The sequence below is a fragment of the Delphinapterus leucas genome, chromosome 16 (assembly GCF_059928025.1).
Source record: "Delphinapterus leucas isolate spDelLeu-1000000601 "Yukka" chromosome 16, BTC_Dleu_Yukka2, whole genome shotgun sequence".
Lineage (NCBI taxonomy): Eukaryota > Metazoa > Chordata > Mammalia > Artiodactyla > Monodontidae > Delphinapterus > Delphinapterus leucas.
Window position 1 is genome coordinate 68,650,987 of NC_143144.1, and position 16,958 is coordinate 68,667,944.

Sequence of the window (16,958 nt, forward strand, 5' to 3'; positions counted from 1 at the left end):
ACTAGTCTTCATTGTGTTATTAAAATCAATCAATAACTCCAGTAAGAAACGGCTATCATCAGCCAATGGTGAGAGTGTGTTATGAATGAAGGATTGTGATTAATCCAATTCTGGGAACCTGAGGTCAAATGAACAAATAGATAAAATCCTATTGAGCAGGGGTTGGCGAACTATGGCCTGAGGGTCAAATTTGACCCATCACCTTTTTTTGCAAGTAAAGATTTATTGGAACACAGCTACACTCATTTGTGTATCATTTATGGGGTTTTCACAGTGCAATGGCAGGGCTGAGTAGCTGTGATAGAGACTCAGTAGCCCATACAGCCTAAAATATCTACTTTTTGGACTTCTGCAGAAAATGTTTGCTGTCTTGTGCTGTTGGTATGGTATGGTGAGCACTGGATCCTAGCCGTGGGGTCAGCACAAGAAAACATTGTCACCTGAGTGCATTGGGGTTGAAGAGATATTTCTAGTGAGAAGGGATTATGCAAGAATTTCCCTAGGAGAGGTCACCTTGAGTTCTGTTTCTGTCTCTGGTGTTTTATTTACTAGTAACAGAATCCCAAATCAAACTGGCTTAAGCAAAACTGAGGGGGTGGGGTGGTGGGTGGAGGCAGAGCAATTGGCAAATGTAACCAAAATTCAGAAAAGGCAGAGGTGGAGCTGACCTGAAGCTTGGTTTGTTTCCCAGAGTTGGAGGCACTTAGTCTCTTGCTCACTAGTTTTCCTGTCTGTGTTTCTCTATGGATTGTTTCATTTTCTGTTGCAAATGGACTAGGAGGCAGGGAAAATGCCACTGGGAGGCTCTGAACTTGCATCTTCAGATTTTGGGCTGGAGGAAAATGCTTCCAGCTTCCAATTACAAAAATCACAGGGCAAAGGACATGGAAGCAACCTAAGTGTCCAGCAACAGATGAATGGATAAAGATGCGGCACATATATACAATGGAATATTACTCAGCCATAAAAAGAAACGAAACTGAGTTATTTGTAGTGAGGTGGATAGACCTAGAGTCTGTCATACAGAGTGAAGTAAGTCAGAAAGAGACAAACAAATACTGTATGCTAACACATATATATGGAATCTAAAAAAAAATGGTTCTGAACAGCCTAGGGTTAGGATAGGAATAAAGACGCAGATGTAGAGAATGGACTTCATGACACGGGGAGGGGAAGGGTAAGCTGGGACGAAGTGAGACAGTGGCATGGACATATATACGCTACCAAATGTAAAATAGATAGCTAGTGGGAAGCAGCCACGTAGCACAGGAAGATCAGCTCGGTGCTTTGTGTCCACCTAGAGGGGTGGGATAGGGAGGGTGGGAGGGAGATGGGAGAGGGAGGAGATATGGGGATGTATGTATACGATTCACTTTGTTATACAGGAGAAAGTAACACACCATTGTAAAGCAATTATACTCCAATAAAGATGTTAAAAAAAAATCATAGGGCAAGACTCTAATTGGTGGGGTTGGATTTTATGCCCACCTCTTGGACCAGTCACTGAGGCCAAGCCTGAGAGATACTATGTTTGGCCTGACAGTGCTTATATGCCCACTTTGGTGATGTGAGGAGCAGACGTTTTACCAGAAGACATGACCATTGGGAAAACTGTTGTGAACTGCTTCTCCAGTATGTCTTTTCTACAGCTGGGTATTCATGGAATTGACGGGCAGGGGCCAGTGGATCAAGGCATTTCTAGATATACATTGTTTGCAAACAAATGAAGGAATCAGCGATTTGAAACACTATCCATTAGTTCTGAGACTTTTTAAAAGGGAATAATTAGTTGAATTTTAGTCAATTTACAGAGATATGCAAACACCACCACAGTGCAATTCTAGAACATTTCCATCACCCCAAAATATCCCCTTCACCCATTTGTTTCCATCTCCAGCTCTAGGCAACCACAATCCTGATTTCTCTTTCTGGATTTGCCTTCTTTGGACATTCATATTAAGTGGAACCATGCAATGTGTGGTCTTTTGTATCTGGCTTCTCACGTTTAGCGTACATGTCATAGCACGTGTCAGTGTTCTGTTTTTCTTTATTGCTAAAAAATATGCCCTCGCATTGATATACTACGTTTTGTTCCGTCATCTGATGGCCGTTTGAATTGTTCCCAGGTTATGCCGTTCCGAATAATGCTGCTGTGAACACTTTCCTCAAAGTCTTTGTGTGGATAGTTGCTTTTATTTTTTTGTGTAGATATAAAACCTCTGTGACTTTTTTTTTTTTTTTTTTTTTTTGCGGTACGCGGGCCTCTCACCGCTGTGGCCTCTCCCGTCGCGGAGCACAGGCTCTGGACGCTCAGGCTCAGCGGCCACGGCTCACGGGCCCAGCCACCCCTACGGCATGTGGGATCTTCCCGGACCGGGGCACGAACCCGTGTCCCCTGCATCGGCAGGCGGACTCTCAACCACTGCGCCACCAGGGAAGCCCCCTCTGTGACTTCTTAAATTTCTTTTCTTTTCCTTTTCGTAGTTCTTTTCCATCTAGTAGTTTTTGAAAATATATAGGGTCACTTCCAATTTGTTCTGGTTCATTGGTTTTAAAAAAACTTTCAATTCAATTAGAAAGTTAATATTTGGATTCTCTGTGGGATTTAGCAAATGAGTATATTCATTCTAGTTTCTGATTCATGTTCCACTTTAGTTCCCGTCCCTAATGGCAACTTAAAAGTCTATAGCAGATTCTGTGCTGGAAATAAAGGCAGGTTAGTGTACAAGGAGAAAACCCATCGCTATATTAAACTCAAGCTTTGCAGTTAAACTGTCTTCTCTCCTTCATCCTCCAACCCACATCCCCACACCCATCCTTGGGTATAGGATTTTATTCATTTCATAAAATGTCCCACAGTCATCTCTAGAAGGTTGTGGATTACTGCCCTAGAGGCCGCTAGGAGCAGGCTGTCAGTGTGTGTGAGACAGTGACTCAAGCTTCCAGAGCATAATTCTGTCTGGCTGCAAGGGCAAGGGTGTCTCCTACAGGAATACAATTGTACCTCTGGGAAACAAAAGGCAAGGTCAGGACTGGTCCTTTCTTCTCTTTGACCTTTTGCCCTTCAGACATTGATCTAATTTTAATGCAAGCTCCAGCATTTAAGGGTGATTTCCTATACTAGTAAAAATGTATTTACAGGTAAAGGAGAGATGATTGTAAAAATCTCACCTATGTCTGGCAGCTTTTGGTTTTGAACTACAGAGGTATCTGCTATGTATGGCCTATCCTTCAAGTAATTGCATTCCTTTTTGGGTTCTGGGATAACTTAAAATGGAGAGTTGGCAAATGATCTAAGAAATTATATTCGTGTTAACTGAGAGCCAGCTGGCAAACTGGTTCATTGTATAACACTGAGAGTCACTCTTTCAGCTAAACTTCCCCACTGTCCTTCTAAGTGTCTACCCTGTCTCCTCATATCACCATAATGCAGGACGAGAGGGGAAGGTCAGACAGAGAATTATTGGGAGAGATGGTTTCTTGTGCTTGCTGTAATGACCTTGGCCTTTTGACCTTGGAGTTCCCCATCCACCTTCTCCTTGTGAACTCCTGGCATCTCAGTATCTGAGCATAAACACCAAAGAACTGACATCTTGGCTGTGGACTTCTCCTTTTCTAGAACTAATATTTCAGTAGTCAAAAATCCAAGGTTACCCAACATCTGCCTCTTGAATAGGGGAGAAGAGGAGACAGCGGTACTAATTCAGCGGTTCTGTTCATTAAATAGGGAAAGGCAAGCTAGGGCATTATAGGATTGCTTAATCCACAGTGCCAGGGAGCAGGGACAATTTATGACCTTGGAGAAGCTGTGATGTTGAAGCCCAGAATCTTCCCCTAATTCTACTAAAGCCATTCTAACTACACTGTGTTCCACCTCGGCATGTTCCTGTGAGACAGTACACAGAGCACTTTCCAGATTTTATAGAAGACGCAACAAGGTTAGTCATGTGAAAGTGACTAAAATCCATGTGACCCAACACTTTGCTTCAACATTCTTTCCTCTTCTCTGAAGAGTGCTTATCCATTATCCCAAATGAAATTTTTATTTTTGTTTCTAAGGGTTGGAGGGGGCAGGGAGCTGGACAAATAGAGCATTTGAATCAATTCCAGTCTATTACTAGAGCTTTCCCACCTGGCCCTGGGATCCTGGGAAGAGATAACATTGGTCTATTTGCACGCAGTCCCCTGAGAAAACCTGCTGTTAGTTTTGACATGGCAAGGAGAGGGCAGTTGAAGTTTTTTATCTTCCTGTTTGTTCTTTTTTTGGCTAGCATCCATTACCCTTCTGGTCACAGCTCGCTTGTTTTCCTCTGGGGAACACTCTGCCCGGAGTCTAGGTCCATGTGGTCTGAATGTTGTTAATTAGGCTCCCTGCTCTTAAGTGATCCTAAGACTCAGGTGTGGCCAATAAGAGCTTTTCACGCCCCTCCTGGATCAAAGTTTAGGAAATGGGCATATGACCTAATTTGGACCAATGAGAATCAGAGTAGAACTTTTGCTTTAACTGTGAAAAAATAGAGGTTCCTATTTTCTGTTGGGTTGGCTGCCAGAATTTTCCAGATTTGTATTCTCACAACTTCATCCTGCCACCACAAGACTCTGTCCGATAATGGAGCAGAGAAAAACAAAGCTGAGAGACGTAAGAAACCTGATCCTGATTCCTTCTCCTCTTTCCCACGATTATTATTTCACTCTTTTATTGAAGTATAACATAAGTACAATAGACTGCTCTAATCTTAAGAGCCCAGCTCCATGTATCCTGACATATTTGGAAATATGTATACATTTGTGTTACCACCACCAGATCACAACGTAGACTATTTCAAAGGCCTGGCTCTCTCATGCCCCTTCCCAGGTAACAACTTGCCAGAGAGGACGAGGAGTCCATACATTCTCAATGGGGTGATACCAACCAAGGGGCTGAGAACTGGTTCTTGGGGGAGGGAGGCAAAAAACCCTTAGCTATTACAATGGTTTGTGTCCCGCCAAAGGGCCACAGTATATAAACAGATAGGCAATATACCTGTGATATTAACATTTGATGGGGGAGGTGTTTTAGGGAGAAAATGTCTGAAAAGGCTCCCTGTCACAGGGGTTGGGGGGACAATAAAGGATGAAAAGACTAAGATACACGGCACTAACCTGATTCTATAACTGCTGATTTATCTTGCCTGTGCTTGAACTTCATAAAATGCAATCATACTGTGTGTGGCTGGAGTTTGGACCCATTGATGGCTGGCTTCTTTTATTCAGCACATATTATTGTGAGCTTCATCTGCGTTGTTGCATGTATCAGTTGTTTGTTCCTTTTTGTTTACTGCTGAATTACTTTATTGCATAGATATGCTACAATCTGTTGATCTTTTCATCTCTTGAGAGATATTTGTGTTGCTTCTAGTTTTTGGCTACTGTGGTTGCAGCTGCTATAAACACTTTGTATATGCATTTTGATGGGCTTATGTCTTCTTTTCTCTTGGGTAAATGCCTAGAAGTGATGGTGCTGGATCACAGAGTAAGCATATGTTAAACTTTACTAGATAGTGCCAGTTTTCCGAAGTGGTAGTACCAGTGTCACGCAGCAGTATATGAGAGTTCCAGTTCCACATCCTCCTAACAGTTGGTATTTTCAGTCTTTTTAATTTGAATCATCCCGGAGGTCAAGTATTGGCAAATATCATTGTGGTTTAAATTTGCCTTTCTTTGATGTTTTGCACCATTTCTTAAGTCTTTTGGCCACATGGAGATCCCCTTTTGTGAACTGTTTTTTCATGACTTCTGCCTGTTTTATCTGGATTGCTTGCCTTTTTCTTATTGGATTGCCAGATACATGTATTGAAAATGTCTTTTTCCAAAAGCTATGATTAGCTTTTAATTCTCCTGATGAATAAAAGTTCTTAGTTTGTCGAGGTCCAATTTTGTTGTGCTTAAGAAATCTTTGCCTATTCCAAGGTGATAAGGAGTTCTTCTGTGTCTTTTCTAGAAGTTCTGTGCATTTTGCTTTTCCACTTAGGCCTATTCTTGAATTAATATTTATATATGACATAAATAAGGATTACGGTTAAAGTGGTTTTTTCCATTTGAATATCTAATTGCTCAAATGCTATCCATTACCAAAAACCCCAACCATTCCCCCATTAAATTGAAGTTATGTCTTTATTATAAATCAAGTGACTATATGTGGTCTGTTTCTGGATTGTCTATTTCATTACATTGGTCCATTTGTCTAACTGAAATAATAGCACGTTAATGTAAGGGCATTTTTAAGAAGTCTTGCAGTTAGGGTAAGTCCTCCAAATTTATTCTTCTTCAAAACTATTTAGGTTATTTTAGACTTCATGCATTTTAATATAAATTTTATAATAAGCTTGTCAATTTCCACAAAAACTTGAGATTTTGATTGGAATTAAATCTATAGATGTATTAGGAAGAACTGACATCTCAAAAATACTGATTCTCACAGTTCATGAAAATGGTATATTTTCTGTTTATTTAAGTTTTTAATTTCTCTTGGCAATGTTTTGCTGCTTTCAGTGTAGAAAATTATGCACATTTCTTTATTCTTAGACATCTGGTATTTTAAAATGCTGCTGTAAATGGTATTTATTTTTAAGATTTTAGTTCCCAAATTTCTCTTGTTAATGTGTAGCTATTGATTTTGGTATATTGACCTCACTCATGAAACATTGTTAAATTTACTTATAAATTCTAATGATGTGTTTGTAGATTCTGTGGGAACTTTTACATATCCAATTATATCATTGGCATAAAATGATGCTTATATTTCTTTCCTTCCAATTTTATACTTTTAATGTTTTTTGTTGCTTTCTTGCACTACCTAGAATTTCTAATACAATCCTGAATACACGGGGTGATAGCATATATCCTTATCTTGCTTCTGATATCAGGGGGAATTTAAAAATATTTCATCCTTAAATATGATATTAGGTAAAACATTTTAACTTTGAGAGATAATTTACAAACAATAAACTGCATCCATTTGAAGTATACAATTCAATGGGTTTAACCATTGTGAAACCACCTCTATAATAAAAAAAATGACCGTTTCCGTCACCTCCAAAAATTTGTTGGTAGGCAGAATTCTAAGAATGATCTCCAGTGGAGCTCATCCTAGTAAAAATCCCCTCCCCTTTGAGTGTGGATGGAACCTGTGAATATTATGAGATGTCATTCCCATGACTATATATGTTACATGGCAAAAGGTAGACCATTCAACTTGGCCTAACTTAAAAAGCAGAGCATTTTCTCTGTCTGGGAGAAGCAGAGAGATTTAAAGCATGAGAAGGACTTGACCTGCCTTTGCTAGTTTAAAGATGGAGGAGCCACATGAGAAGGTAGTTTTATGAAGCTTAGAGTGACCTCTGACTAACAGCCAGCAAGGAATCAGGGACTTCATTCCTACAAACACAAGAACATTCCAACAACCTGAATAAGCTTGGAAGCAGATTCTTCCACAGGACTTCCAGAGAAAAGCCCAACTCCACCTTGATTTTGGCTTTATGAAACCCTCAGCAGAGAACCCAGCTGAGCCTGCTTAGACTTCTGACCTAAAGAACAATGGTGAGATATTAAAAGAGTGTTGTTTTAAGCTGCTGTGTCTTGTGGTAACTTAGGTAGCAGTAAAAATCGAAAACACATTTTGATACCTGGAAGTGGGTGCTACCATAACAAATACCTAAAATGTGGAGTCAGGCAGATGTTGGAAGAATTTTAAGGAGCATAATAGAAAAAGCCTAGATGACCTTGAGAAGGCTTCTAGTAGAAATATTACATAGTAACAGGTATTGAGAATGAAACATGTTATTGGAAACTAGAGGAAGGGAAATCCTGCTATGTAGTGACAGAGAGCTTTGCAGAATTGTCTCCCACTGTTAGGTGGAAAGCAAAGCTTAAAATCACGAACTTAGACATTTAGCTGAGATTTCCCAGCAAAATGTTGAAGGTACAGCCTAATTTCTTCTTGCAGCTTCTAGAAAAATGTGAGAAGAGAGATATAAATTGAGTGAAGAACTGTTAACAAAAAGGAACAAGACTTGATAATTGGGAAATTGTCAGGTGGCAAAATGTGATACAGTGTAAAAACGGCTGCTGAAAGCACGGCATAGAGAAAAGGCTGAGGATGTAGTTATTCAAACTTTTGCTGAAACCTCAGAAAGATCAGAGTATTCAGCTACACAAAAGACCCTTCCAAGAGATTATATCTTCTAAATCAAACCAGAAAACTTCTAGGACACTTAAAAACATTGTTCCTCCACCATCTGAGTAGAAGCCAAAGGAGAAATTCTACCTGTGAATGACAGCTTTAGCTGTGAAGTTGTGGAACTATGGAGTTTCATCCTGCCTGGGGACCGGTGAGTGTGATGAGATTTCACTCCTGGGAATGTGTTATGTTATATGGAACAATTTACCTTAAAATAAGGAGATTATCCAGGTGAGCCTAATTTAATCACAGGATCCCTTAAAAGCAGAGAGGTTTCTCTGGCTGGTGGTAGAAGAAGAAGGCAGAGGAGAAGTCAGAAATATTCAAAGCATGAGGACTCGTTGCTCTTGCTGGCTTTGAAGATGTAAAGGGGCCATATGAGAAGAAATGAGGGCAGCCTTTAGGACATGAGTGGTTCCTACCTAACAGCCAGAAAGAAAATGGGGACCTCATTCCTACAGCCACAAAGAACTGGATTCTTCCAACAACCTGAATGCACTTGGAGGCACATACTTCTTCCTGCCTGCCCCCTGCCCTCTGCACACACACATGACCTGCAGGTAAGAGGCCAGTCTGGCTGATACCTTGATTTTGGTCTTGTGAGACCTGGAAAAAGCAACCAGTCAAATCCACCTGGACTTATGATCCTCCAACTTGTGAGAGAAAATTTTCACTGCTAATATTGTGGTGTTAGTTACACAGCAAAAGAAAACTAATAAAGCTAGTCTTTTAAATTTTAGCCATTCTCGTGAGTATATAGTGGTATCACTTTTTGACTTTATTTTTAATTTCCCTAATGATTAATGATGTCAAGCATCTCTTCATATGCTTATTCTCTATCTGTATATTTTCTTTGGTGAAATAACTGTTCAAGTCGTTTGCTCATTTTTTAATTGGATAGTTTGTTTTCTTATCCAGTTGTAAGTGTTCTTTATATATATATCTGGATATAAGTCCTCTGAGAGATATATGTGTTGTGTTTTTTGTGGGTCGCCATTCTGCCTTCTTAATGTTATTTTTTCAAATAGCAAAATTTTACAAATTTTAATAAAGTTCAATTTATCGATTTTGTTTTTTAAGGTTCATGGTTTTTCTGTCTTGCTAAGAAATATTTTCCAGTCCCCCAAGTTTGCAAATATTTTCTCCTTTGTCTTCTTCTAGGAGTTTTATAATTTACTTTTTCTATGTATGGTGTCATGTGAGGGACAATATTCATTTTTTTCCCATTTAGGCAGCTACTTGTTCCAGCACCATTTGTTAAAAGGTTTTTCTTTTGTCCATTGAATTTCCTTGGTATCTTTGATGAAAATCAATTGACCATATATGTATGGGTCTATTTCTTGACTCTATTGAGTTCTGTTTGTGTATACATACACACATTTATATTTAATTTTGCAAATACCACATTGTCTTGATTACTGTAATGTTACAGAAAGTCTTAAAATTAGGTAGTGAAAGACCTCCAATTTTGTTCTTTAAAAAAATTGCTTTGGTTATTTTAGGACAACATCTTACCAATTTCTACAAGAAAACCTGTTGGAATATTGATTGGGATTGCATTGAGTTTATAGGTCAATTTGGGAATACTTGACATCTTTATAGCATTGTCATTCAACTCATGAATATGATATTATACCTCTCCATTTATTTAGATCTTTAATTTCTCTCCAAATTTTTTCTTTTTTAGTTTTCAGTGTATAGGTTTTGTATAATGTTTGTTAAATGTATTTTGTATTTTAAAATGTCTATGGTTTATGGAATAGTTTTTCTTAATGTCACTTAATGATCATTCATTGCTACATATAGAAAGATTACAAAGATATTTTGTATGACACTGATCTTGCTAAAGTCACTTATTAGTCCTAGTAACTTTTTTGAAAATTCCTTAGAATTTCTAAATATAATCATGCAATCTGCAAATAAAGAAAATTTTACTTCTTCCTTTTCAGTCTATGCCTTTAAACTCTTTTTCCGGCCTCATACTTGCTATGATAACCATGCCAGTGTTGAAAGAAGTAGACACCCTGCCATTTTCTTGATCTTAGACAAAATAATTTAGTCTTTTTACACTAACTACAAGTGTTTTTGTTTGTTTGCTGTCTCTTGTTCTTGTTTTTGGTAGATGCTGATTACTCATTTGGAAAATTCCTTTCGATTCTTAGTTGACGGAGAGTTTTATCAGGAATGGCTATTGAATTTTGTCAAATGCTTTTGCTTCATTGGTTGAGATTATCTATTTTTTTGATCTGTTAGCATGTTGAATTCTATCAATTGCTTTTTGAATGTTAAATCAATGTTGCATTCATGAGATAAATCGCACCTAGTCATGATATATTATCCTATTAATATATTGCTATATTCAAATTGCTAAAATTCCGTTTAAGGTTTTGGCATCTATGTTTGTGAGGGATATTGGTCTCTAGTTTTATTTTCTTACAATGTCTTTATCTGGTTTGCTGTCACCGTTATGCTGGCCTCATGAAATGAGGTACAAGTATTCCCTCCTATTTTGTGGAAGAATTCTTATTGAGTTGATTTCATTTCTTCTTTAGATGTTTGGTAGAATCCTCCATAATGTCAACTGGGACTGGTGTTTTCTTTGTTAGAAAGGTTTAAACTACACATTCCATTTCTTTAAAAGATATGGGACTATTTATGCCTTCCATTTCTTCTTGAGTGAGTTTTCCACTTTCTATCTTCTTTTTTCCCATGATAAATTTGGCCAGATGTTTATCAATTTTACTGATATTTTTTGGTTTCATTAAGTTTCTCTATTGTTTTTCTATTTTCAATTTTATTTAATCTGTAACCTTGTCTTTATTATTTTTCTTCTTCTGAGTTATTAGAATTTAATTTGTTCTTCTTTTTCTAGTTTCCTAAGGTGGAATCTTAGATTATTGACTTGAGACTTTTTAACATAAGCGTTAAATGCTATGTTTAACGCTTTTAAACATAAGCATTGATGCTCTGTTTCCCTTTAAGCACTGCATGAGCTGTATTCTGTAAGTTTTGAAATATTATGTTTTCACTTTCACTCAATTAAAAATATTTCCTAATTTTCCTTGTGATTTCTTCTTTGACCCATAAGTTAAAAAGAAGCATATTGTTTAATTGTCAATGATTTAGGGGTTTTCCAGGTATCTTTTTGCTATTGATTTCTAGTTTAATTTTTTAATGATTAGTGAACATAGAGAACATTTTGTATGATTCAGTTTTCCTTACATGCTTTTCTATGGCCCACACTATTATCTACCTAGGTGAATGTTTCTTGAACACTTGAAAATAATGTGTATTGCTCTGCTGCAGCTGGATGGAGTATTCTATAATTATAAGTTAGGTCAAACTGGTTGGTAGTGTTTGTTCAAGTTTTCTATGTGCTTACTGATTTTTTGTTTTCTTGACCTATCAGCTCCTAAGACAGGAGCGTTAAAGTCTCTAAGAATAGTCGTGGATTTATATATTTATCCTTTTTATTCTATAAGTTTTGCTTCTTGTATTTTAAAGTTCTGTTATTAGATACATACACTTTTACAATTGTTACAGCTTCTTGATTAATTGAATTCTTTATCATTATGAAATGGTCTTTATCTCTGGTAATATTTTTTTTGTTGTGAAGTTTACTTTTCTGTTATTAATAAAGCTACTCTGAATGCTTTCCCACTAAGTCTAGCCCCACAAATTCCCAGATACCTATAAACCTTATTTTCAAAAATAACTTCATGCGTAAATTATCACTTCGGCATTGATCCTCAAATAAATCAAAACAAATTCAAAAGGAAAATTTAGGAAGAGGGGAGGATACTCTTGTCTAATAATTTTAGACACAAACACCAATTCAGACTAAGCCCATGAATAAATGTGAGAAATAGACAAACTTTTGGCAGTAGTACACCAAAAAGCTTCTCTTTATCTCCAATAATGTAAAGAGAGATCAGCCTACTGATATGTTTCACGTTAAATTTGAATTTGTCTGTAGTGACCATCACTTTCTGTGTGCATCAGCATTCCCTCCATGGCTTTTATTACACACCACACTCCAGTGATTTGAGATGTGGCATTTTGCCAGTAAATTGGCCAAGATCCTAAATCGTACAATACCTGTGATTTTTGGTCTATGAAAACTCAGCATCCCACAAAGACCTGGTATATTCCACTGGACAGCAATGAGCTAGGATGAGTTAAGCAGTGTGGCGATTGCTCTATTTCTATAGATGACTAGTTATAAAGCTTGACTCAAGAATGGCTTTACTTGTTTCTTCTGATTGTTTCCTGATGTGGGTGGTGAAGCTGGAGCTGGCTGGAGTGGATGTGGGGTGGATGGGATCAGGTATTGGGTTAAATAGACGTATTCATCAATGTGAAGGTGTTATTGGCTCTAACGGATGGTTCTGCAGTAGATGTTACATAGCCTTACTACTGCTGTTTTCCAAGCATCAACTTTTTATGGACAATTGCGGTTCTTATCTATCTGCTACTGACTCAGGCAGTGGGAAAACTTGCATCAAGTTGGTTGGAGCACCTCTTTAGTTTCTCTCCTAATCCTCTCCATTCTTCAGAACCCACCTCTATTTTCTGAGATGCCTCTCCTGACTACTTTAGTCTTCATCAGTCTCAGATGTTCTCTGACATTATTGGACATTCCATAATTCAGCATCAATTATGCATGACCTTCTGCACTGTGGTTTTGAGCACTTGCTCCCACAAATATAACAAGAGCTAATTGATTGTTGAGATCAACTCCTACAAGTAAAAGTACCCATAATTTCCGTTGAATGAGTGAATGAGTCAAAATTTGGGATGTTGGGTTTGGGGAGAATTTTGTGTTTTTGCTATATACAAGAAACTGTCTGCAATATTTGGTTTCTATATCAGTATATACCAAGTGAAATTTCTTATAATTATAGTATAACATCACCAAGACATAACCAAGTCTCAGAATCTGAAAACTTAATACAATGATTTCAAATCTGGCTCATCATCAAAATCACCTGCATAACTTTGTAAACAGTTAAATATCCATGATCAGAGACTCTATTCAATACGTTTGAGAGGGAACCTTGAGACTGAATTTTCAAAAGTGCCCAGATAGTACCGTTGATCAGCCAAGCTTGGGAATCTCCAACTGCTGGCTAGCCCTGTGATCAGAGCCGAGCCAAGGTGAGCTGCACTGTTGCATCAGCAGACATTGTGCTCCTTTGAAGGAAAGCAGCAGTGTGGACATGACCCAGTTGCCCCTGTTGGTGGTCGCACAGCTAAGGATGCAGAATTTGTTTACGTTACAAATTTTATCTACACGGTTGATTCTATGAGTAATCAGTGCTAGGCTTCATTTCACGTTCCAAGGCTTTGTGGCTCTTGATGTAAGAATAAAGGAAGAAAAATTCCAATAAAAATGTCTAATAAAAAAAGGCAACCAAGCAAAAACTTTTAAAAATATTTTTTTCATGAATGTATGTAAGATGAGAGAGTAATCATTTACGTGTGCTATCTAGAACAGGTAAAATTTAAAAAGCAGGCATTGGTATTTTTGAAAGGACATTGTTTTGTAGCCCTTTGTTAATTACCCATGTGAATTCAGGCTTCAATCTTAAGAAGGGTTGGTGGCCCTCATCTAACTTTAGCCCCAGGCACTGGTACCTGAGTTGAAGGGGAGCTGGCAGTTCTCACTGGATGAGCTGTGCTGAAAAGATTCTTCCGGCATTGTTTCAATTCCTCCAGCTTCCTCAATCAACTGAAGCCATCCGGGGCTGCAGGGGAACGGCTAATCTGATGCCCCAATCAGATGAAGAGTTTCAGTATCATTGGCCTCTGCCCCTTGTGAACTCTGGCGAATAATAATCCTTTGAGCTGGCCCTGAAAGATAGGTGAACACTGCCTCGAAGGGCAGATCTGCAGGGTGGTCATAAGGGATTTTTTTCTTTGTGGCATTGGCATTGTACTCCTCACAGCATCATAGAGTATGTAGCTCCACTTGGAACTACAACAAAACAGTGTTCTTCAGAGTCCTATGGAACACAAGTCCTACCTACTTTTTTCAGCTAAAAAGATCAGGATCTGTGAGAGGATAACCCCCAGGTGAATGCCCCTGTGACTGTGTTACGTACAACATTCTGATTCCAGAATTTAGCACAAGGCTTGGTTAGAGTAGCAGCTCAATGCACTAGACCAGTGATTCTCAATCAGGGATGTTCTGCGTTCCAGAGGACTTTGGCAAAGTCTGGGGACATTTCTGGTCGTCACAGCCGAGGAGTGGAGGAGGAGAGTGCTACTGGCGTCCAGTAGGGAGAGGCAGGGATGCAGCTAAACATCTTACAATGGCCTTCACAAACCTGGGTGTGCTGCACATACTTGTCAGAGAGGTGCATTCCCTCCAATGCCTTTGGTGGATGCTGTTGCAAAATGGATGTGCCCGTTTTCATGGTGCAGCTAGGAATAATTAGGGAGTCAAACCTGCCCCAACAAACTACTGGCCACCTGGAAAAGGCCTCACAGGGGAGGCCTGTACAGCAGGAGCTCAGGGGCAGGGGCGCTGGGCTGGCTCTAGGAGTGTCTCAGGGGTGGGGCCACTCTGTGACGGAGGCATCCATGCATGTAGGGCAGTCTTTCAGAAACTTTGCTCATCTTTTAATTTCTTCTTTGGTAAAGCTAACTGGCCTTTACTAATATCTCAGATTTCTCACTGCTTTGGTTCTCTGAAGATCAAAGATATAAAAAATTAAGAGAGAAAAAGCACCTGACAAATTTGGACAGGTATCAGACCTTGCTCACATATACTTTATCAATTTATAAAAATGGCAAATGTCCATCATATATAAGATTCAAGCAATGCTGACAAGTGATAAAAGGCTACAAAACTCCTCAGATACCACCACCCAGAAATAACCAGTAAGCATTATTATGGATGTCTGCCTTCTGATTCTGTGGTGGGCAGAGGGATGTGAGCGAGAGAGAGACAGAATGTTACAAAAAGAAGGGTAATGAGATGGATGGATGGGGACAGAGGAGCAAAGGAACTTGCTGTAGGTGACGCAGCTGGCTCTGATTCTGGTCGCCACGGGATCCAATCCAGTGTTAAAAGCTAATTTAAAAAAAGTAAAATCATGATGACGCTCATTCAGATATAAAATAAACATGTGTTAAAGATCATATTTAACTCATCACTAATAAGGAAACTGGTAAGATGTTGTAAGTGGTTCAAAGAAAAATCCAAAGAACGGACACATTGATAGATCAGGAAAGTGGGTGTAGGGAGGAGTGGGACTTGTCCCTCTACCAGAAAAACCTTTGATTGCATGTCTATAGAAAAAAACTTTTTGCATTGATTGATGTTATGCACAACTTACAGAGTTGTAAAATTGCTCAGAGGCAATGAAAGACTAGAACCAGATAATCCTGAGGGTATGAGGCAAACAATGCATAAGTTTCCTTTGGAGACATCCAGTAATCTATTCTGCTTATTCTAAATTTCCTTATACGCAGATGTTCCTACTTTAAGACCCAGATGTCTTCTGAGGTTTCTATTTCTTACTCTTGCCAAAAGGAAAAGGAGTTTTTGAGCACTGCAGGCACAGCTTCAAGAGTCAGAAAGAGCTAAAAGATCTTTGTGCATTTATACTTTTTATCCTTTATTTTTAAAAATCATATGCTTTATTTGAATAAATGAAAAAAATCCAAAAATATGTAAATAAAGTATAATCATTTCTGCACTCCTCCCCTCATACCTCCCATAGCCACTGCCTCTGGAGGTAACTAATACAATTTATTATATATTCATTTATATTGTATATTCATTATGTTTCACAATAACACATAAACATTTAGACACATGTAGGAATTTTGGTTGTGAAAGGTTACACAAGTGGAAACATACTATATATATATATATATATATATATATATATATATATATATAAAACTGTATCTAGCTTCTCTCATTTAAAATAATACATTGAGGCTATCTCAGATACACAGATACTGAGCGAATGCATTCATGTAAATAGCTGTAGGACATGCTGTGACATGGATGCCAGTCTCCCAGGCTCTGATTCCTGGAACTGAGTGAGGAAGAAATGCAGACGGTTGTGGAATAGGAGAGAAGTTGTCCTTGCAATGGGCATGGTGAGGAGTGGGGAAGGAGCCAGGCTTGGGCCAGGATGGAGGCACAGTCACTCTCCAATCATGCTGGTGTTTCACAGTCAGTCAGGGTGTGAGTGGGGAGCACCATTCATTCATTTTAAAGAAAATAATTATTTCCTTAGTAACAAAAGCCAAATAATTTTCAAAGAAAATTGATATATTTACTATTGGGAAAAGCAGTTTCCCTACCCCACCTTCTAAGAAATACTGAAAATCTATCACAGCAATCTTAGGACATTGGAGGAGTGCTTGCTACTAGCAGATTAAACATTCCTATTCTATGAAATAATGTCATTTGCAGCATCATGGATGGACCCAGATATTATCATACAAAATGAAATAAGTCAGAAGGGGAAAGACCAATACCATATGATATCACTTATATGTAGAATCTAAAATATGACACAAATGAACTTATCTATGAAACAGAAACAGACAGACATAGAGAACAGACTTGTGGTTGCCAAGGGGGAGGGGAGGTGGGGGATGGATGGGTTGGCAGTTTGCAGTTAGTAGATGCAAACTATTATATATAGGATGGATAAACAACAATGTCCTACTGTATAGCACAGGGAACTATATTCAATATCCTATGATAAACCGT